This window comes from Mizuhopecten yessoensis, unplaced genomic scaffold (genome assembly GCF_002113885.1).
Source record: "Mizuhopecten yessoensis strain PY_sf001 unplaced genomic scaffold, ASM211388v2 scaffold6683, whole genome shotgun sequence".
NCBI lineage: Eukaryota > Metazoa > Mollusca > Bivalvia > Pectinida > Pectinidae > Mizuhopecten > Mizuhopecten yessoensis.
The window spans coordinates 87,540-112,282 of record NW_018406672.1 but is presented as its reverse complement, the minus strand read 5'-3'; the positions used below and the strand labels follow the sequence as shown (position 1 = coordinate 112,282).

At 35.2% G+C, this 24,743-nt stretch overlaps 1 protein-coding gene across 1 annotated transcript in view; it reads left to right on the top strand.

Annotated features, from left to right (window-relative positions):
- Positions 1–4,982: 4,982 nt before the first annotated feature.
- Positions 4,983–24,743, top strand: part of LOC110452402 (snaclec coagulation factor IX/factor X-binding protein subunit B3-like) — a 29,018-nt gene continuing 9,257 nt past the window's right edge. The window contains exon 1 of the mRNA XM_021500903.1: positions 4,983–5,058. The gene's annotated coding sequence lies outside the window, so the exon portion shown is untranslated. The remainder of the gene's footprint in view (positions 5,059–24,743) is intronic.

The window sequence follows — 24,743 nt, the reverse complement described above, 5'->3', positions numbered from 1 at the left end:
AAATTCACTCTGTAGTATGTTTTGTAGTCTGATATATATTTTATCTAGCATATGTAATCTCTCAGTAGGGTAAATTTCAGTTTGGTCAATCTAAATCAACAGATAACGAATACCCCTTACTTTACTGTGTTAAGTGTTCTACTAATATCAAGTATTTTTCAACATGATTGCAAAATACCCATCACCCTTCGCACATCCCTGCAGGTCGGGGATCGAGAAAAGAATACACCTGCTGTTGTCCACTGCATGTATCGTAAGAGATTTGGGGATTTTCTTTGGCGGCCTCTATCTTGGAACACGAAAGCGAAAAGAAAGAGGTCATAATGATTTAAGAAAATGAGATAAGATAAACTTTATTTAAAGACAGCAAGTCGAAGAATGACCCTAACACACAAGTTCTAATGAGATTTTAAGACCGCCATACCAATTGGGGGAGAACGGGGCAAGATCGGCATTTTTGTTTTATTGAAGTCCGTTCTGTTCTATTCAGCACGTCCGTTTTTGAAGAATTATTAAACTTTTTCCGTCGGAAGATCGGATGACGGAACGAGCCCCGCCATGGGGTCAGTTTAGACAGGCGGCCGGGTAAGTTCGGCCTCCGTTGGAATCAGCTTAATTTTGACGTCGTAAAGCATACAACGTCATATTTCCCCGCCAATTTTACGACTTTTTACGTGTTGACCCGGTACCAAAATTGATATTTCAATAAATTATTGTAGTACAGCATTATTTTTTATGATAGTTAGTGCTATGCTTGGCTTTTATGTATATTATTTGAAGCTGTCAATGTGTTTACTTTATGTGCCTGTGAGAAAAAGAAAGTCCTGAACCACCGACAAAGAGATAAATGCAACGGACATAAGTTACAAAAGTTTACGGTTATTTTTTATCCTTCCGGAAATAACCAATGAAGGCCGATGAAATATGACGTGATTATGACGTCATAGTATAATAATCAATGTACTAAGTTTAATGCATAGAAAATAATGCATGTCTTTTTCCATATCACACCTAGTATCAACCCGAGACTGCAATATCAGCCCAAGGGCCGAAGGCCCGAGGGCTGATATTGGTCGAGGATTGATACTGGGTGTAATATGGGAAAAGGCGTGTTTTATTCTGTTTATTACATGATAACTAATAAAAACTTCTATCTAATGATTTATTTTTATTTTTGAAATATTAAAAAACGATTTTTTTCCAAAATGGGTGTGATATGGGTTTTGCTGGCTGATACGGGTTTAGGGGTGTGATACGACGGGGGCTGATACGGGTTTGGGGGTGTGATACGGCGAGGGCTGATATGGGTTAGAGCAATTGTGTCGTATCGCATATACAAAAAACCCGTATTTATTAGTAAGTATGTAATAAATGTTAGTATCACATTTTATGTGATGGACTTTTTTCACTCAGATTGTGTATTAGTTTTTATCTAAAAAAAAATAGTAATAAAAACATGAAGTATTGTTTCACTATATATAAATGTTCGTGTATGTGTTGATTTACACATCCTGTTTCCCCATTGAACGGCAACCTCCGGAAGAAAAAAGCAAAACAAAAGCAATGTGTAGCAAGGGGAAGCAACTCTGTTTATACACGCATGTGTTACCATTAAAGAGCTTCGCTCTTGATAGGACGTTTAACAATATGAAACCCAGCCAAACATCACCTTTCGTATCGAATAAGGCTGCTGTAATGATATTATCTCTACTCAGTATTAATGGTATGTCTCGATTATGATTGTATGTAAACAATTCATGTATGTATAATGCACTGATGCATCAAACTCTAACATTTTTCGTAAAATAATTATTGGACAATAATTGTTGTTTTTTGCTTTGCGTAAATGGTAATATTAATATGACTCAGGCATGGCCTGGAAAGTGCGCAGCTCGCACTTTTGTTTCGATAGTAGACTATAATCATAACATTACCCATATTAATACATACAAAATTGACCTGTAATTGTTTTTTTTTTTTATGATATACTTGAATCTGTTGCTATATGATGATATACTTTGCCTGATCCCTCTAAATCGTGTAAAAGAGAATCACAATAGCCCAAACATATCCGGATTTCCGTCTGGTTTGGTAGTTATTATATACTTCCGGCTTGGGTTTAGAGAAGAAAAGATTGAACATTTAAATGAAGCTTCAGTTTTTATAATTTTAATGTCATGAATTTACATAACCACAGAATTTATTTTTTTTATCAAATAAAGAGATCTTTTTGAGAATGTGTAGAAAAGCTAACCATTATCGTAAAAATAGAACCGCGGTAACTCTATAATAGCTACTTCCGTGACGAAGGATTTTGGAAGCATAGTATTTCGACGTTACCATGACTTCAATTGTTCGTACAAATGTTACCGGAAAAAAGCTTCGCTTCTTGCGACTTCGTTTCTTGCGACTTCGGCACAGGAAGAGCTGCGCTCTTAGAAACGAAATTATTTTTAGAATGAAATGGACAATGGACAATAGGTATCAATTACAGTATAAGATTGAAATAATTAAACACATTTAAGTGTTCTCATGAGTATTTCATTTTATTTATTTTGTCTAGTAGAGAGCATCACGGCGCGATGTATTATTTCGCAACGCATACCCAATTTAGAAATTGGATGCAGTATATTGCCGAATCTAGTTATTCCGTATTCTGACTATATTATTTGATTTTGATAATGACGATACAATAAACAATTTCCTGTGCTTCTTTATAATTTTTTTAATCCTTATCCAACAAATTCACTATACATATGTTATAAGCTTACACTCATCGCAAGATTTTAAGAAATTTTAAAAATGGATACATTATGTAACTGACATTTTCAGAAGCTTTGGAAGTATAACATCCTTTATAGTACTCTAATAACCTATTTGCACGGTATCTGCATATTAATTCATTTGTGCTGAGTGACAGGTAAGAAAAATCAATAGTATATCAGTTTTATCTATACTTTTGTTAGTTAAAAAAACCTCTCTTGGGTCAGATATGTCTAAAACTTCAGACGACTTCTGCTTAGGAATAAAATGGCCTAGAATTATGATATATTATTATTAGTATTAATGCTTAACGGCCAATCAACACATACTAGGTCATTAGGGCCAACAAATTGTCGACAAAAACAAACAAATGCTAAATCAAGCTTTAAAGGTTTGAAAAAGGTGAAAGAACAAAGAGAAATAAAATGAGAGAAAGGACAGAAACAAAATCCACACTATATACATGAGACTACGATGATTTACTATGGCCCGACAATTCCAGAGGAATGCACAAAGCGCTGGCCCGAAGGCAGACACCTGTATACCAACCCCCCAGGAAGGAATGCACAACGGTGCAAACCTAGCATTTGCGTCCCGGCCTGACCTGACCGAACTGACCTCTACCTTTCAACCTGTCTGGCTTTGGTGACCCTACCAGAATCACAAAGCCCCAGCCAGACTCGCTATCCAGGTCATTGAGGTACTCAATCCCCATACCACAGAAAGGTGCAGCGACTAGGGGAGAATTGTGATATAACCGTGGTAGATCATATGGAAGGAACCCAACAATGTTTATGAACCTGGATCTACTTTCAAGGTCACACAGGCCAGATATGTGAAAAAGACTTCATAACATTCTTCTGAAAAACCGAAAGGCATGGAGTCATGAATAAGCCTAGCAGATTCCTTGGTTATAGCCCAAACCATGTTTTGTGAATAACAAATGAATTACCTAGACCCTATGTTAAGGTCACATTGGTCAAATATGTCAAAAACTTCAAATAACTTTTTTTGAAGAATCAAAATGCTCAGAGTCTTGCTATTAAGCTTGTAGCTTTCTGAGATGAAGCCTTACATAACAGATCTTGACCTACATTCAAAGATACGGAGGTAAAATATGTCAACACGTTTATAGTTATGATACACGTAATATAGGAAAAAATTCAACGCGTCATTTCCTTAATGGCGCCCCCGAAACCATGGTGAAATTTGCAACAAAGATACAGTTATACATTAAGTCCATCTTCGTCGACATGACGAAAGTAATAAGCTAAAAAGTATAAGCTTGTAACATGTGAAGATTGCATTGAAAACCTAATTATTTCTTTTAAAACGAAGAAGTCATCTGAAATCCAAGCCTCGTGTTGATATTCGCACTCTACATTTGCTTCGTTCTGTTCAGTGAGGGAGCCTCCGTTGTTGTGTCACCGAACAAAAAAAGGTGATTTGACTTTTGCTGTCCGATATCTATGCAGCCAAACTACCGACTCCTCCGCCCACCCACCCACCCGACGTGTCGTCCATGCAAACTGTTCCAGAGACAACAACTCGTATCGGTAAATCTATGTATAGAAAAACACCTTTATACATAGCCAGTCATACAGTGACTTTGTGATCCGAAGCCGGCGGTTCGATTTGTATAATAACTTTCAACTTTAAATTCCGCATGATTTGTTTTTAGTAAAAGCTCGAAAATAAATGTTAGCCAGGGCCATATGATGCGAAGCAGGGGCCTGTTCGTTTATGCGGAACAACCGGTTTGACCGTTTATGAATGTAACAATTTGTGTATAAATCCTGTCGGACCTGCAAATGTTTATGTAGGCCTTGCAAGGCTTTGCCAAGGCTTGCCTGAAAGAAGCATCATATTACTAGGTCCGACCTTATTTAATAAACGAACAAATGTGGTCCAACCGGTTTGACTGTTTAAACGAAAACGGCCCTGGTCGAATCCCATGCGTGACGCCACACCAACCAAATCATGAACATTTTAATTTATCCCCTTTTATATATGTGCCCGGATCGGCGGTCATCATTGTTGTTGCTTTCATATGCATGTTAATAATTAACTGGTTATTGATCTTTCACAGGTACCGTAACAGCAAGTTCTGTTTTGTGTGCTCTCTACATCGTCTGTGTACCTGACTCATTTGACCGCGACTACAACCAACTGAAACTAGAAACAGAAGGTTCATGGCGATCCGACAATGTTGCAAACTCCCCGCATGTTTAACGTTGTTGTAAACGGGATACCTAAACGAATTTGTTGAGGACATTTGAACACGTCACCAAGTAGGTATGATTTTATTCCATTTTTATTAGTAATCTACATGTATACGTATTTAAAGAACTTCAAAATGCTTGTAAAAATATCTGTGACATGTTTTAATAGTAATGTAGCATCTAACATAATCACGAAGTCAATATTATTAAAAAAATAATTCAAATGAAAAACCATAACATTTAATAGTTAGTTATTTAAACATAAGAATCTGATATATGAATACACAATGTACACTACTGTATATAATGAGAGCGTTTATAACACATCGGTGTGCATGAAGATGTAAGCACACTTGACCATTTAAACTATACAACGCAATAAGAAAACGATTGTTGTCACTTTTCTATATCAGTTGACACACTATGAAACTACCTTCGAATAGCAATTCCAAAGCATAGGTTGAATTGAAAAGTAAATTCTTCTAAAAATGACCTTGCAGGGTACTGTCAATTGTATAGTAGACTGCATGCGTTTAGAAATATGGCAATCGTCCAGAAAAGAAAGAATGAGGTCAATCTGTTACTATTCATTAAATATTTGATACTTTATAAGAGTTTCGTTACTACGGAAACAGTTAACGTAGCCATTCACTGGGTATGACATCTAATGGTCATAACACATGAACGCAAAGTAGAAGTGCCTTCAGCAATGCTTTGAAAATATACCAGCTTTAGGTAAAATGATACGTATGACTAGGTAGGATATAGCAAGTATTACAACTTTAGATAAACGGTAGGATTTTTAGCAGAGACCTTGGAAATATAATAATAAACTGTGGGTATGTCAAGAGCGACACTGGAAGTATAACAGCTGTAGGTAGACTGTAGGTGTGTCATGAAAGGCACCTGAAGTATAACAACTGTAGGTAGACTGTAGGTGTGTCATGAAAGGCACCTGAAGTATAACAGCTGTAAGTAGACTGTAGGTGTGTCATGAGAGGTACCTGAAGTATAACAGCTGTCGGTAGACTGTAGGTATGTCATGAGGGACACTTGAAGTATAACAGCAGTAGGTAACCTGTAGGTGTGTCTTGAGAGGCACTTGAAGTAAAACAACTGTAGTTGTGTCATGAGCGGTACCTGAAGTATAACAGCTGTAGGTAGACTGTAGGTATGTCATGATAGGCACCTGAAATATACGAGCTGTAGGTAATCTGTAGGTGTGTCATGATAGGCACCTGAAGTATAACAGCTGTAGGTAGACTGTATGTGTGTCTTGATAGACACTTGAAGTAAAACAGCTGTAGGTGTGTCATGAGAGAGACACTTGAATCATACGAGCTGTATGTAGACTGTAGGTGTGTCATGAGAGAGACACTTGAATTACACGAGCTGTTGGTAGACTATAAGGTGTGTCATAAGAGGCACCTGAAGTATAACAGCTGTAGGTAGACTGTAGGTGTGTCATGAAAGGCACCTGTAGTATAACAGCTGTAGGTAGACTGTATGTGTGTCTTGAGAGACACTTGAAGTATAACAGCTGTAGGTACAGTAGACTGTAGGTGTGTCATGAAAGACACTTGAAGTATAACAGCTGTATGTAGACTGTAGGTGTGTCATGAAAGACACCTGAAGTATAACAGTTATAGGTAACTTGTATGTGTGTCTTGAGAGACACCTGGAGTATAACAGCTGTAGGTAGACAGTAGGTGTGACATGAGAGGCACCTGCAGTATAACAGCTGTAGGTAGACTGTATGTGTGTCTTGAGAGACACTTGAAGTATAACAGCTGTAGGTGTGTCATGAGAGGCATCTGAAGTATAACAGCTGTAGGTTAACTGTAGGTGTGTCATGAGAGACATTTGAACTATACGAGCTGTAGGTAGACTGTAGGTGTGTCTTGATAGACACTTGAAGTAGAACAGATTTAGATAACCTGTAGGTGTGTCATGAGAGAGACACTTGAATTGTTATTTTTTTTGTTTTTTGTTTTGTTTTGGCCAATGTGATTGTTCTTTTTTTGTTTTTATTTAACGCGTAACATGGAATACATTGAAACAGAACTTATAGTAGTTGTATACCCTAATCAATGTTAAAAAACTATTTCCAACCCTATATTTACGTTCTATTACATTCACTTTTATCATTTAAGAAAAACTAGTTTTTTTCACGTATGAAAGCAATACACCGTCCTGAAAACAACATTAATTTAACAGTCTTTTTTTCGCGTGAAAGATGATGTGTTGGAAATGGTGACAAAATACGCAGTTGTGCAATGAACAAATTGTTCCACTTTGCATATTTTTAATCATTAAAGAACTTTGGGCGTTAAAGGTCATTTTCGGATTCATCGGGGATTGTGAACTAGTCTTTTTATTCGTCATTTGAAATAAATGAAGTGTGCAAATATGAGATTTCAAATTCGTTCGAAAACTGGTTAAGGAGATTTGGCATTACAAAGAGAGACATAAACCCGTGAATATCGTCTGTTATTCGGTATTTGCGCTATTTGGTTGAAAATAAGCTATTTTGAAGGAATTAGATAAACACTATTCAATTTGTGAAAGCCTCCCCATGCAACAAAAATATTTCACATGCTTAAGCATCATCATAATAGTTTTCATTCGAAGAAAGTATTTTTTTTGTGTAACATACGGAGGCTTTAGTTTCTGCTTGCTAACTGTCAAAACACACCATATTTTGGCTATTTCTGTATGGCATTGCAATTTCGTTGCTATGGTAAGGCATCTACGCATGCGCATTGGAAAAATTTGAACCAAGAAAGATAGCCCCACTTGATCGACTGATGTTATTTTATTTTACTTTTTATGAGGCCAAAAATGCCCCATAACGCCCCAAGCACCAGCATGTTTAACAATCATTGGTTGACAGTAGATCTTAATATGTAACATTTTTTTTTAAAGTTATAACTAGTGAGCAAAGTATCATTGATTGCGAAAATAGCTGCCCGATAAACAACGGTAGTGCGAAGCTAAGCTCCCCCTTAGGGGAGTTAGGGTTTTGCGTTGGTGTCCTCTATTTGGGGACACAAAAGCGATCAAAATAAAACTGCTGCGCCCATTGCAATATTTGGGATCTTTATCTTTCTCTCTACTTCTAACTACCTTTAATTTCATAGCGCCTTCCTTGACAGCACCTCACTTTTGGCTTTAAAAAACCAGATGACGATTTAATTGCTGTTAACTGAATTATTTTGTCGACCGACTGTCGGGACTAGCTCATTGTTGGAGCATTCGGCATGTGCTACTGTTGCTAAGGGGACCGGCCGACGAGCCGGGAAGATTTGATCTGCTTCACCTGTTTTGTTGAAAAGGACCTGTTTTAGAATCTCATAGCAGACTCACTTCGATGACCCGACATAAACATGATGTGCCATGATTCAAACCACAGGCATACGGCGCCTGTACTGCAGCGGCACGAAGACAGTGTGCTGTGTATTTTATCTTATTTCAGCACCCTTATTTAATTAAACAGTGTGATTTCTTGTTGACAAGTTCATAGGTGTTAACACAGATTTAAAAATTCAATTCATAAAGTATATCTTTATGTTTTAAAACCGTGGTGAATGGGGGTAGACTGTTGTTTACATAGTGAGGTCATAGGTCATATAACGGTACATGTCGTACTGTTAATATTACTACACACTTGCTTTTATTCAATCATAACGACATTTTGAGTTGATACTGTTATCTAAAGGGACTGCAACACAAATGTAAATGTATCTCCTTATTTCCCCTTTTTTTATTTAGTTTTGACTCTGAACTAGGATTTTGTTAGAAACTGTCAGTGATCTTGACCTGAAGGAAAAGCTAAAGTTTCAGACGAGAAAAGACAAGACGAATAGAACGACATCTTAACGCGCCACAATGTACATTGTAGGATTACATGTAGCAAACGTATGAACCAGGAACGCCCATGATCACAAACGTCTTATATATTCTCAGGGCTCTGGTCATCATCCTGCGGGATCCTTAATAAGATTCCGTCAATGATATGGTCATAACCTATTTTATTACTAACCAGAGCCACATTATTTTATTTATATTTAAACCAGTCCAGCTGTCGCATTATCTTAAAATTAAATCTTGTACCGATTATTTCTGAAATGTCTTCGTATCAAAAACCTTTGGCATAATATACACAGAAGTCTAGTAAATAGAACGCCGGGCTTCTTACCGAAGGGTTGCGTGTTTTAGTCACGCCACGGCACTGTGTTGTATCTATGAACAGGATACTTTACTCCGATTTTCCCATTCTACTCAGTTTTAAATGAGTACGTGGTTTGGCAGTGCTAGAATTGTTAAATGCTAGCTGTGAGCACCGGCTGTATGCTCCCCAGGGAATTAAAAAATATATTAACTGGTTGCAAAGGCCCTATCACAAAGAAAAATAATTTGTAAACCGCTGTGAGACGACCTTCGAACTAGGTTGTCATAAAGCGGTATATAATAACCTCGAATTATTACTATTTTTATTATTTTCCAATTTTAAGTTAATGAAAGCTCACAACTTTAGATAGTGGTAAAGAGGACCCAGGTATTAAGCCCATTACAGACAAGGAGTTTGGAAGTAATTGTACAAAGACAACTTTTCATAGCAGTAGTTATGAGGATCTTAAATGTTAACATCTAATATTGTCTAGGTGGTTCTCTATCTGAGCTTTTGTTTGTAGGTAAAACAACCATATTGTTTGATTATCATATGAAAGGCTGTTTAATATCACTGATATGTTAATCTCACATATTTTTAGAACACTGCAAAACGTCAGCACGACCTCCGAATTACACGCCCTCTGAATGCAGTCAATACTTCTGTGTTACACCATGTGTTATTATTGAGCGAATGATAAATGATTATTTATGCGTGGTACGCGCGTCAGAGTATTTTTTGTCAAGGTAAAAGAGTATTTGTTTCCATATGTTTTGATGTTGCCCCAACAGTCTTAACACATTGTCATTTCTATCTTTTGAAATCATGTAAGCATACAATTTAATGACAAATGGTTATTATCATCCATCCCACAAACCTCCTGCATGCGTGCCTCAATGATGAATAATATATATATGGAAACTGGCTTGTAGACATACGTAATTCTTTATCAGTTCGATCATGCAATTTGATGTTTCTATATAGATACGTTAGTTCTGCTAGATATTGTCAGGTTTAGAATTCATTATAAGTTGAATCATCTATTTTCTGAAATAAGAAGGAAGGGAAATGCATTTCAATATGGCTTTTAATTAATGTTCACATATCATTGGAAGGAATATACAATTAACCTTTTAAATGACGTATACACATAAGAAATCAAACAAACATTATGTGTTAATACAAAAAGCTATTCAAAGTAAAATATGTAGAGTCCAATATTATCATTTCAACATGTTTGGACTCATCGGTGGTATTTAAGTACAAGGAAAGAAATCTTCAAGTCAGAATATACGTAGAATGCACCAAGACGGTCGATGTACCTACTAGTTTTCATGTGAACCCTAACAGAAGTAGTAAGCTCATAGAAAAGCTTTTATGATGCACTATATGTACAATGTAAATAGGTATGTTATATAATGTGTACCTTAAAGTCCAAAAAGGAATTGAGAGGACTCAATTTATCAAAGCCTATTATACCTTTGACATCTAGATTTGATAATTGTGGTAAAAAGTGCAGCCAGTATGCACGAAATAAGCGAATACCCAAAGTAGTTGGGAAGCACATTTGACTTTACTTAAACCTACGTTATGATAATACGTGAAATAAATTCAATACTTGAACGAGTAGGGCGCACACAATGCAGATATGGCTATATATATATATGGCGCGTGTAAGGCAGCTATTATACGTCCTGCTATGCTATACATGTTGCCGGTAAACAGGAAATTTACAACTGGCAGTCTGGCTTATGAAAAAACAATTTCACATACACATATAAATAATGAATAGTACGTCTTATTGTCGATTTGATGTCTCAGGAGGATAACAGAGACAAAAACCATGATCCAGATAAGAAAGCACCCACCGACCATGAAATAGAAGAATATACAATAGTATTCCCACCTGCTCATTTCGTTGGGCAGAGCATTAGTGTTTAGCCGTAGTACATTCATGATTGCGGAATGTCTACGTGTATATAGTATGTTCAACTTGACAAAACGAAAACAAACTGATGAAGATGTATATGCTATAGACTTCCGCTGACTGGAAGCAATGACGTGTTGGGCGATATAGGCAATGGACATACAAGCTACTGATCAATATTTGTACCAAACATTTATATTTATGTTTGATTTAAAATCTTAACATTAAAGCAAACAAAGATATGATAAATAATATTTTAACAACGAGCATTTCTTATTGTTACAAAAAGGAATAGAAAATATTTACTTGGGTTATTTGGAAAGAGGAAGGAAGATTTGCCTTGGTGACTAAACGAGACAGATGAAGACAGTAAATCATCATTTAGTTCAATACTATTTCAAGGCAACCTTCGTAAAAACAAATCTATATATCTACCAGAAAACCACCCAAAACAGTTGTAGACATTATCAAATTTTAAAATAAATCCTGATTGTTCCTAGTGATATTACAGAAATAACTATAAACAACATGTAGTAGTCGAAACGTACATTATTTTTGTAAATGTGTGTTGTGTTGACAATCCTGAACAAAAGTGATATAACTTCATGGAATTAATACCTATCTTTTCCATATCACAGTTGTGCTGCTATGGCGTATATTAGTTATGATCTTTACCATATTCTCTATCAGTATTCAAAACAACTTTCACGAGTTTTGGTCAACTGTAGAATCATTTATTTTCGTGGGTTTATAATTTCGTGGTTTTCATATACTTGCCTGTTTCAAGGACATAATATTTCACTGATTTTTGATTTTCTTCTATCTATATCATACCATGTTCTCGTGGGGATTTAATCTCGTGGATTTTTGTTATCCACGAAAAATGTATGATTTTACAGTATATATAATTAATTATAGGCAATCGAAATACACATCCACTCATGGATGAATCTACTTTAGACGTGTTTTACAATAAGTTTTTGGTTAAAAATGTATATATTCGTTTGGTTTTTTGTTTGTGTTAACATCCTATTAACAGTTATGGTCACGATTTGAATATTTCATTCGGAAAAATGAAAAAAAAAAAATTGTCGACTCGACTTGATTCAAACCACAGTCATACGTCGCCTGTATTGCAGTGGCACGAAGACAGTGTGCTGTGTATTTTATTTTATTTCAGCACCCTTTTTAAATTAAACAGCGTGATTTCTTGTTGATGAGTTCATAGCTGTTAACACAGATTCAAAAATTCAATTGATAAAGTATATCTTTAAAAAAAAGAATGGTGACTAGTATTTTATCCTTTACACGATTTAATGCACGATTGGTCATCAAATGCGCCATTCATTAAAATATTTTTGCTGTTGTGAATAAAAATACACATATTTTGTGGTTTAGAAATTTTCTTTTCTAGTTTTAAAGTTAAACCATAAAATAAATAGATAATTAATTTGTCTATCGATGTATAGACCGAATACCAAGGGCACTTAGAATTAACCGCTAAGCGGTTTGAGTAAGGTGTGGATATTGCATTATCGAGTCCAGTTCTTAATCATATCAAACCAGTAAGTTTTCTTTCAAACGAATCATATTCCAATGTAGCACTTACATGTGATAGAAAAAAAAGTTATACATCAAAATAATACGTGTGAATAGTATGCTGTTGGGATTTCTTGCTGTTACACTAATGCAAGATCCCAATCATCATAGTAACAATGTTAAGATATATGACTAAATACAAAATCAATTACCTTTTTATTATTAACGATGAAATCAATTCAATTACATTAATATCAGATTGATTTATAACGGTCAAAAGAGTGATTTAATCGACATAATTATACAGGGAGGGCAGCATGGAGAAAGGAAGAATGATTTCAAATGTTGATCAACATGATCAGCCTAGCTTCCTCTTTAATCCGGTAGGAAATACTGTTGTAACAATCTTCCTCCATGTCAAGCTGTATTGAGCTACATGCTGTGTCTCATATCACATTACCTGCAATTTCTCTAGCTCTGCAGTTGTTGTCTTGCGTCAGGTTGTCTTTTGAAGACCATATTTTTTTTGTGTCCCCCTTTCCATTTGCTGTCCGTCTTAACAATACTTTGAATGACGTTGCCAAGCGATCTCATTATTTTCTCAGCTGGAGTACAGATAATTAATATATTCCCCTGAATCAAAAGAGTATTGCATTATTAAAGACAAAGAAATAGTTGTCACTGGTCTGTCGCTATACATACATACACTTAAATTGAATTTGACCTATAATTACGTGATGAGTTATGTCGATGAAAATGCTTACCCTCCGGATCACGTGGTCATGTTATCTTGGTGCTTTTTCTCGGGGTCTTTAAACCTCTGTTCAAATTTAATTCTAATTTTATCGATTTAATGTTTGGGATACGGCTTTTGTCAGCACTTTTTTTATGTAACAATGAGCTAAATATTAGCGATAATATGTAGATGTTAAAAACAGGTAATGCGAGGTAGGGAAAATGTAAAAGTAGTTCATAACTGGGTGGTTAAGGTTATAATAATGATAATGATGATATTTTCTTTACCCACTGTTATATCCAGAAGGTTCTGCATTAGCCCGCATCGAAGGCGTGAGGGTTAATAACGGTCGAGAGTTCATGGTGAGGTATGTTATAAAATAGTCATAGATAGGCCCCTACATATATATTCTACAGAACGTAAATAGTTATAAGTAGTTTCAAACCAATCATTGTCCGTTTGTCATTCTAGCCTTTTCTTCATTTAAAACAAGACAGAATTATTTCATACACATACACGAAAAGATATCGGCATAAAGGTAACTATGGCGCGTATGGTACACATATGGCGCGTGCAGGCGTATTCTAATCCACATTTGAAATTAAATGAGTGACATTTACTTTCTGCACCCGATTAGCGTTTTGATACTCGCCCTATCTTAAAGAATGCAGAAGAGCGACAGTCAAATTGAAAGCCAATCAAATTAACTCTTACTCTTCCACGAGAATATTTTTTCAGTTGTTTTTCAGTCCAATCAAACTGTTCTATTTGTATCACCCATAAAAGTTGGCGCGAATATAGCTTCTGATATTGTCACGACATATTCCAGAGCTTTCAGGGAATGTACAAGAGGTAACATATATGAAATGTCAAGGACGATAATAGTCATGCAGGACAGATAGACATGTGAATGAATCGTGCCAATAGACAGGCAATATACATAGCTGGTATATACAGTATCGCAAAATCCAAACAATCCCTGTCACAAACGGGTATAAATTTTACATCGCATATCTTGTGTCGCTTACAATTCCAAAGGCAATTAACGGTACACGATTATCAAAGTAAAAAACATGCACCGACCATGAAATAAAAAATCAAAAGTAATATTCCCATTTTTGTATGGTATTGATTGCGTGTCGTAGCACATGTTTGATTGTGGACAACCTACGGGTAGGATAATGTGTCCACCTGATTCTAACATGCCAATTTGTATAGACTGTGGTAGATATATTTCAGTTATGAATGCTTTAGCAAATGTTGTTATGGGTGATATAACACACACTGTAGACGATGATTAACTTAATTAAGCCCGGGAGGGCTTTTTATAAGTTTGTCAGCAATGGAAATGTGTGTTATAGGACCATAACACCATATTCATTTTGATAGAGTATTTACGCTTTTTTTGGTTATTTCGAACAGTTCTTTGAAAAGTAAATAAACTTTTGACAACGATGACATTAATGACGTCACAATAGAGATTGATGACGTTAATAATTTCACGGATATATTCCTGTCTTTTACGGGCAAGTTTTGTAGAACTATTTTGTCATATTTCATTCTAACTGAACTGTCGTATTTTCTTCGCTTGTTTTCAAAACAGTGATTTTGCTTGCCAAATGGCAGGTTCAGAACAGTTTTCACTTTCAAATTTCAAAGGGTAATGGTTTCGTATTTTTTAAAACAAATACGTAGACAGATGCGTAATGACCTGTCAATTGGTTGGGGAAGGCAGAGTAGGGGGGAATAGGTATGGAATGTTTGTGTTTGTATTAACTTTAGGGGTAATATAACTATTTAATGTATTGCATGTCTCCTATACCCGCCACACATATTAAACGAGTTTAGTTTATTTGTTACGCACATACTTACATAATGCATATCACTAAGACAAAATCCTTGTGTTCCTTATACTTACAATGATTACAATAAGTTTATATAATAATACTATTTTTTTGTGAATGACCCTAGCGACTAACCAACGACTGGTCTGAGAACATCTTGACTAAATTAGATGGACAGACCACATGGGCTTTGTTTACTTGCCGAAATATTCACAATTGAAGTTCCAATTTAATCCGCCTTGCTACTCTCAGTCGCCATTTTGTAAACAGGGCCTAATCTCGAGCTGATGCGCGTTTGAATAAATAAATAAATATCAAGATTTTGTGAATTGAAAAATTGCATTTTATGACGTAACCGGAAGCCCACTAGATACGAGAACGTGACCCAGAAATACCTCACAACATAATCAGGACAGTAATGATAATCAGACGTTTATCGAATATTAACAGATTAATACCGTATGTATTGAGACACTGATGTGCTAGAATACAACACAGGGTAACACTCGTTTAATCCATTGCTATCACATCAAGTACTCACTGACATTTATGCGAAAATATCAGCATTAAATGTTTCCGATCGCGCAGACCTACTTTCGTTTTGCAGTTTACATACATTTGTACATGTCGGCATCAACAGTATACCTTAACTTGTGTCCTTCATCGTGCCGAAGATTATATATAGGCGCATTCGAGCAAAAGTTCGTGAGTAAAAGCTTGTGTGTGTTTTTTTTATCTTAAACTTATCGGATAAAAGCATAGTTGCATGTTACTTCAAAATACAAGATACATGTACAAGAATCATTATTTTACGTTGAATAAATGTCATAGTTTACATAAGCTCTCAGGAGCATGTATATCGACAAACATATATATATATATGTATATAGTAGATAATAAATAAATAAGTCCTTGCGAAGGAAAATATAGAATAAAAACAAATTTTTCAGATCGTCCGCTAGGCCTTTCTGCCTTCTAGGGCTTCTTCAGGCGGATTGATGTTTATTTATCACCGTTGGTTACATGACGTCATCAATATTTGTATAGTCAACAATTTTAGTGACGTCATAAATAAACAAGCATAGTGACGTCACAAACAATACCAAGACAAAGAAAACATCTACATACAATACATTGCAAAAATCATTGTGCATTCAGGCTGGGTTTGGGGACTTTTATAAACATATTTTCTTTAATATCTCTTGAAACTACATCGTCGCTATTCAGTTTGTAAATAGTTAACACATGAAAATCATCTTTAGAACATTGATGCATATGTTTGCTAACTTTAAAAAAAAACACATTACAATTATTTGGATTGTAAGTAGTAACAAATGGTATGATATCAGCATCTTTGGTGTTAGCCCTTTCTAAATTAACACTGACAGGGCCTTTCTCTTTAGCTCTTTGTATGGCGTTGAGGACCACTTCAGCAGGATAACGTTTGCTTTTAAGATAAAGTTTCAAATCGTCCAATCTATCTTCTAATATTTTTTTTATCGCTAACAAACGTGACTAATTTCGATGCTAAACCATATGGAATGTTAAGCTTAATGTGTTTAGCATGATTTGAAAAGAAATCCAAATAATTGTGAGAATCTGTAGGTTTACAATATATATCGCTAACAATATTTTGTCCTTTAATTTCTACAAAAATATCCAAGAAAGGTATTCCTTTTTCACTTAACTCCATTGTGTAATTCAAATCGGCATGCAAGGCATTTAGCATATTGAAAAATTCCAGAAGATTCTCACCTGGAGGCCAAATAATAAAGCAATCAAAAAGTTGTCTTTAAATTAATTTGCAAAAGTAACACTAAATGTGTTTTTAACATTTGTATAAAGTTTATCTTCTAAATACCCGAGGACAAGCGTCGCATAGGTAGGGGCCACCTTTGTTCCCATTGCAGTACATTAAAACAAAACGTATTGTTTTCCAATACAATTTTTAATGCTTCAACAATGAATTGTTTATCAAATCTAGAATCTACTTTTCCAGGACATTTATTCAACCAATAGCTAATGGCCTCAATTCCCAAATTATGTGGAATATTGGTATACAAGCTTATTACATCAAAATTTACAAGTTTACAATCCTCCTTAACTTGATTCGGCAAATGAGACAAAAAATCTATATCATCACGTATAAAACACTTTACCTCCGTACATAGAGGTTTCAGAAGCAAGTCTAAAAAATGACTTAAACGTTGAGTAACGCTTTCCGGACCACCAACTGTAGGTCTGAATTTTAGATCGTTGGGAGATTTTAGGCAAATGTATTCATCACCTTGCTCTTTGATAGCTTTTGAAATTAACTCACTTTTGTGTATCTTTGGAAGACCATAAAAATAACTTGAGCGATATACAAAGTCTGTAAGATATTCTATTTCCTTATCTTTAAAATGTTCTCTATGCTTTTTCACAAGATTCGTAATATAATTTATAGTTTCTGCATCTGTGTCAGAGGGAATTTCTTTATAGAATTCATTATCTAATAACATTTCTATAATCTTATCATAATAATACTGAGCATCCATAACTACAACCATACCGCCTTTGTCTGCCTCCTTTATCACAATAGACTTATCACTCATTAATTTTTCTAAAGCTTTATGTTGCTTATATGATAAATTATTTTTAATCTTATTCTTACATAATGGATACGTTTTTAAATCTGATTTCTCTAAAAAAATGTCAGCACATTTTGGCGGATTCCATTTCGACTTATTTTTGACTAATGGTGGGTCATCATTGTCTTGTGTACCACTGTATTTTTCTACTAATCTTAATTTACGACAAAATTGTTGAATATCGTTTTTCAAATCGTCGATATCTGCTTTAGGTGTAAAACAAAATTTTCAACCTTTTTTCAAAATTTCAATCTCTTCAGTGAGTAAATCTTTATAACTTTTGATAACTTTAGGTAGCAAATTGAGTTTGCTATCTTCACTCACAGAATGTTTATTTGTTTTTTTCTTTGAGACTCTCCGCCTTCGTCTTTTGTTGCGCCTCGGTCTGAATGCACAATGATTTTTGCAATGTATTGCATGCAGATGTTTTCTTTGTCTTGGTATTGTTTGTGACGTCACTATGCTTGTTTATTTATGACGTCACTAAACTTGTTGACTATACAAATATTGATGACGTTATGTAACCAACGGTGATAAATAAACATCAATCCGCCTGAAGAAGCCCTAGAAGGCAGAAAGGCCTAGCGGACGATCTGAAAAAATTGTTTTTATTCTATATGTATATATATATAAATGGTAAATCATTGTAACATTGTAAGGTAAACAACAAATTTTATCACAAGATACATGTACCTATGTTGGAAGGATTAAGATAAAGAGGCAAAATAATCATGCTGTACAAAATTTGGCACTAAAACAACTTACTTAAAAACCAGTCCAGAGGGTGGGTGATTGGGACATAGCATTTATTTGTTACCAGGAGCACAGGTTTGGTAGCCGTTGAAATTAAAAGACGCTTTTAGTATTGATGATGCTTGTGACGCCAGTGATGTATTTTTCGCTTACAAGTTAAAGCGTCGTTATCCAAAAAGAAGAATAGTACAAATTGAAAAGTGTGAATTGCCTACAGCTCCTGTCAAAAGTCAAAAACATTCCTCTCATGTTCTTTCTCGTCACCTGGACGTTTGTAAGTTAGAACAGCTGGTCTCGTAGACGCTTAAACTATATACACAATATATATACAGTTATACCACAGTATTGTAATTGTCTCGGAATGGCTACGAATGCGTTCCAGGTCAGGTAATAGAGCATCAAATGTATTAAATTCAAATAAAGCACCACATGGATTCATATGGGTACAATGTTATTAAAATAACATTCATACAGTGCATGCAAACTGAAATTAACAAATCATTTGTTTAAAATAAGAAGTCATCATTTCCATAAAATTATCCAAATGAATAAGACCTTTATGTCAAAATAAACTTCAGGTTTGATTAACTATTGTTAAATGTACGTCCTATCAACAGCTATACACGGTATTTAAAGACGGCCTCCCCCATTTGCTAAATGCATGCGTGTGGTGAGTTTGTGCATAATTAATTTGTGTTTTGGAGTCTGTGGTATGGTCATGTTTGTCTCCTTGTGATAGCGCAGGACTGATGCTGACTTTATAGTGTAATTTCACTGGAGCTTACTGCTGAATACATCGTATTTTACGATCGAACCTCGTTATCTCACCATCTTCGATAGCCAAGGGTTCATAATTTAAATTTGTACTATTCAACCTTTGCAGATTTAGCCTTGTGTTTAATTTCCCTCCCCTGCCACCTTGCATAGACACTTTGCTAGCAAAACTTCAAACTTTCAAGATAATTTCAGCACTGGTCGCCTATGTATTTCCCTTGGTTATCATTTACAGTTAGAATATGGCCAATTATCTCTACCAACTGATCATATACAGAAAATATTTCTTTAAGTATTGTCCTCCTTTATTTTTTTACATCAATCATGACATAGTCGACAAGGCAACCTGGTACTGGGCGCCGCCATTATTATTTACATGCACAGGGACTTGGTATTAATTTCTAACCCTCATTTCACATATGTGTATTATATAATGTATGATATAAACAAAATATGTGGACCATAGGATGGTAATTCGTGCCAAGTCCCTGTGCCAGGCTCAATAATTTGAAAGCTTAGAGAACAAGGCTAAATCGGCTAGGGTTGAATACATGAATATGTGAATACAAAATGAACGCTTGGCTAGCAAAGATGAGATGTTACAGGCTGGACAGATAATGACAACAAAAACAGGCTGAAAACATGTATGGAATGTGCTTTTCTTAAGGGAGGCTGTATAAACACATTATGAATATGTAAAATCATGATGGAAGTCCATTTTACCCGAATTACCTGACGTTATTTTCAATACCTTCAGTTCATCTTTATTTCCACACTGTTCTCTGTATAAGGGATAGGAATCAGTTTGTTTTTTGGGATTTTATAAATCCTTGCAACCACTTTTAAGTCATATGTATAAGAAAGGTCTGCCAAATATCTGATTCCCTGACAACTTTACTACAAATACATAGCAGGAATTTAACTTTCTATATCAACTGCACAACACTTCATATTATTTGTTGACATTTTTCTACTACAATACATGGAGTTTCCACACAAAATGCTGATAACCGAAAATAGTCTGAAACCTTATTCATATCTTTTAGAAAACTGTGTTTAAAAAAAGTTATACATGTATCTCTTCGATCCACTAAACATCAACAAACAACATTTAAACCCTTCATTCCCTAAATTTGTTATTAAAAGGATTGTAAAACAAAAATATTGTTCGCTTAAATGTTAAAATATTTCTGTTCAACATTCATATTTACAGTGGTGTTCAAATCCACTAATACATAAGTTGACATAAAATTGTACTGCAGTATTTTTTGGTCCGACTTTTGACCGCTAAATAAGTCTCATCAAGGGTCATTGACCTGTCAGAAGTTGAAGTAGCCAAAGTTATTTGACTTTGGTGTAGAAGCATCCTAAAAATAGAAGAAAGTAAGGGCTCGAAGAGTTGTGCCCCTTTGTTTGCTTTCCTATACATTTTGTTCTGGCAGTTTATCATTCATATTTTTTATTTTTTCATTTGTTATGCACTTCATATACATCTGATGAGAATGGGAGATATTTAAAAATGCACAAAATTCGCCAAGAAAGCTGAAAGTTACAAAAGGCCAAAAGGTGAAACTGTACACCATGCAGGCCATGTTTGAACATTTTACTGTAATGTTTGTTTTACTTTCCGTGTGGGGAGGATTTTTAATGCATCTCGACTGTTATATCAATCAATTAATTTTCATTTAGATGGCGTCCCTGAGAATTATTTCTTATTTAATTTAAAATTTATTTCAAGTAATACTCATACTCTCTTTTTTAAACTAGGAACACTTGCTATGTACTCCAAGTATTTGTGCAGCTTTGATTGATTGTCTTCCTTCGGATAATATTCCTGCGAGTTGTGTCCCTCACACGATTTCCTCACATTCCTTTCTGTTACATATCGGATATAGTTTGCTACTTCTATAAGTTCCAAGTTTCCTTTTAGATAAAATATGTCATGTTTAGGTGATTTTTGAGAATTGGTGGTTTTGCGAAATTTGCTTATTGTTTTGCAAGGTACCAATATTTTTATGTTTATAACATATATAGGGTGCTCTCATAGCTACCACATTCTTTAAAATGTAGATTTTCTTCCTGTTGTTTTTGGAAAAAAATATCCAGAAATTTTATTGAGAGTTTTGAAGTTTTGCTTAAAACTTACCATACTCACAATTTCAGACAATTTCAGACATGCGAAACATATAATAATGTGTAATTCTTCTAGAATTTGGTGTACAGATAGATCTTGAATTGACAGATCTGTCAGATCAGCACAAATTACCTAAATTTAAGTCTACATAAAGAGTTATGTCCCTTCACTTTCTTTTTCAAGATTACATGATTCAAACAATTTTCCACTAGAGTTAAGGATCAGTCTGTCCGTCATATCACGTTGTCGTTGGCGGCGGCAGTCACATTTAAGTTTTCCAGACTTTTTTTCGCCACCATTTACCATATCAATTTGTAACTTTATACAGTTGTATGTGGCTTAATCATAATAGATTACAGATCAAGTTCGAACCACGTGCCAATATTTTATTTTTTTGCTGGAGTTTCATGTATGGCCCTTTACACATTAGAAGTTCTCATAATTAACTGTTTGCCATACTTTGTTACTTACCGCTTGCCATTTCGTATGTGGCTTTATCATAATAGATTACAGTTAGAGTCCAAACCCTGTGTCAATATTTCATTTGTTGCTGGAGTAATGGCCCTTTGCACATAAGAAATCTCATAATGAATGTTTTCCCGGAGTTTTTCCCCCTACCACTTTGTTACCTCATATGTGGCTTTGTCATAATGGATTACAGTTTGAGTTCAAACCCCGTGTTAATATTCCTTTTTTTTGCTAGAGTTATGGCCCTTCGCACATAGGAAATTATCAAAATAAACTTTTTTTTTGACTTATTTCGCTACCGCTTGCCATATCAATTTGAAACTTTGTTTGTGGATTTATCATAATAGATTACAGAGTTTGAACCATGTATTAAAATTCCATTTTTGACTGGAGTTATGGCCCTTTTGCACATAGGAAATTCTCATAATTAACTGTTTTCCATATTATTTGCAACTTAGTATATAAGTATAATGGATTACAATTTGAGTTAGAATCCAGTGTCCATGTTATGTTTTTTTTTGGAGTTATAGCTCTTTGAACATATTTAGTAATCAGATTTTACGTCTGTCTGTCCTTCTATCTGTTTTTAGGTCACCTGCCAAGGACAAGTGAGCTTTTGCCCTGGTGCGGCGTCCGGGGTCCCGTTCCGTCCCGTCGCGTCGCATCCTGATTCAATGTAAACACTTAGCAACGTCTTTCTTTGACAGTTTTTGGTCAAACTTTATACAATGGTCAAGTATGAGTATACTTCATAAACCGTTGTACTTCAGGGATCCAAGGTCAAGGTCAATGTCACACTTGCTACATATAGAAAATCATCAACTGATTCAATTTAAAAACTTAGCAACTTCATTCTTTCACGGATTTTGGTCAAACTTTATACATAGGTCAAATATGGATATACCCTTCTGTTTCAGGGTTCCAAGGTCAGACCAAGGTCACTGTTGCTATATATAGAAAATCAACAACTGATTCAATTTAAACACTTAGCAACTTCGTTCGTTCATGGATTGTGGTCAAACTTTATGCAAAGGTCAAGTATGAGTATACTTCGGACATTGTTGTGTTTCAGGGTTCCAAGGTCAAGGCCAGCGTCACTGTTGCTATATATCGAAAATCATCAACTGATTCAATTTTAACACTTAGCAACTTCATCCAATATGTTATGGAGATGGTAATAACATACAGAAAAAACATATGAAAATTAGAGTCAACTTATCAACTTTAAGTGTAGAACCTTGTGTGTGTGCATACATGGACTTTATCCAGTGTAATAAAATGTTTGCTTAAGCTTTTGGATAGCTTTTCAGCCTTTGATATCAAAGGTCAAGGTTACTTACTATAAATAGAACATCAGTTTGTGCACTGTATTTCGAATTCTGTTGAACTGATTACACTCAGATTGTATTGAGTCCTTCCTGGAAGAAAGTGCCTGCTTGGGATAACTTTTCAGGTCCAGTGGTCAAAGGTCAATGGGTCACTATAAATAGAAAATCTGTTTAATGCACTAATGCACAATTACTTGATTTTTCCTGGGCTGATTAAACTCTTGACTTTATACAGTGCTTCCTCAAAGAAAGTGCCTGCATGGGATAACTTTCCAGGCCCGGAGGTTAGGTCTCTATCACTGTTACTATATGAATAGAAAATCAGTTTATAAAATGCACTATTTATATTTTGAGTTCTGTTGGGCTGATTACACTCAAGACTTTATCCAGTGCTTTTATAAAAAAAACACTTGCTTTCACTAGTGTTTGCTACATGTATACGTAACCACAGTTTCTTTTAAATCTTCAATAAACATGATTATGGAGAATAGTCACAGCGACATTTAAAAGATATATATAAATCTTATTACGTAATAATAATAATAAACAGCATTTATATAGCGCCCTATATAATTTGTAAAATTACTCTAAGGCGCTTTACAACATATGGATCATAGTAATGGTTATAATTGTGAAAACAAACAACAAAGGCTTGCAATCACTTTCATACATTTAACAAACAATGTGCACATAATTGAACAAATAAAAGGGTGGTATTTACAGGACGTCTTTGCAAAGATTCTAAAATGCAGACGTGAAGAGGTGAGTTTTTATGTCGCTCTTGAACTTGTCCAGGGTATTTGACTTCCTAATAGCAGATGGTAAGCTATTCCACAACGTAGCCGAAACCCTCCCAAAGCAACTGTTTCCGTAGGTCACAGTTCGAGATTTTGGGACACAAAATAAAGATTCTGATTCCGACCGCAGTGATCGTACGGCTGATACAGGGTTACACACTACTGTAGGTACTGAGGAGCTATTCCATTCAGTGCCTTGTATCTGTTTACCAAAATTTTGTACTGTGACTTGTATCGGATATACCACAGAACAGGGTGTTACCATAATCCAACCGAAAGGTAACAAGTGAATGCACCAAAATCTTGCATGCATCTGCAGTTAGAAACTGCCGAATACAGCCGATGTTCCTGATCTGGTAGTAACAGGATTTGGTAATAGCGTTCAATTGTTTCTCCATGTTCAGAGAACTGTCAAAGTATACCCCTAGGTCTTTAACAGCTGGAACAGTCTCAATAGTTCTGGCACCAACCTTAAGCTGGATAGCCATTGTTTGCTGACACTTTGGGGAAAAGACGATTAGTTCCGTCTTTTCCTGATTAAGTTTAAGCATGTTGGCGTTCATCCAGATACTGATATCTGTCAGACAAGCTTCCAGACTTTCTGAGACTGTATTCCAACTGTCCTGTGGTTTTATGACCATGTACATTTGTGTGTCA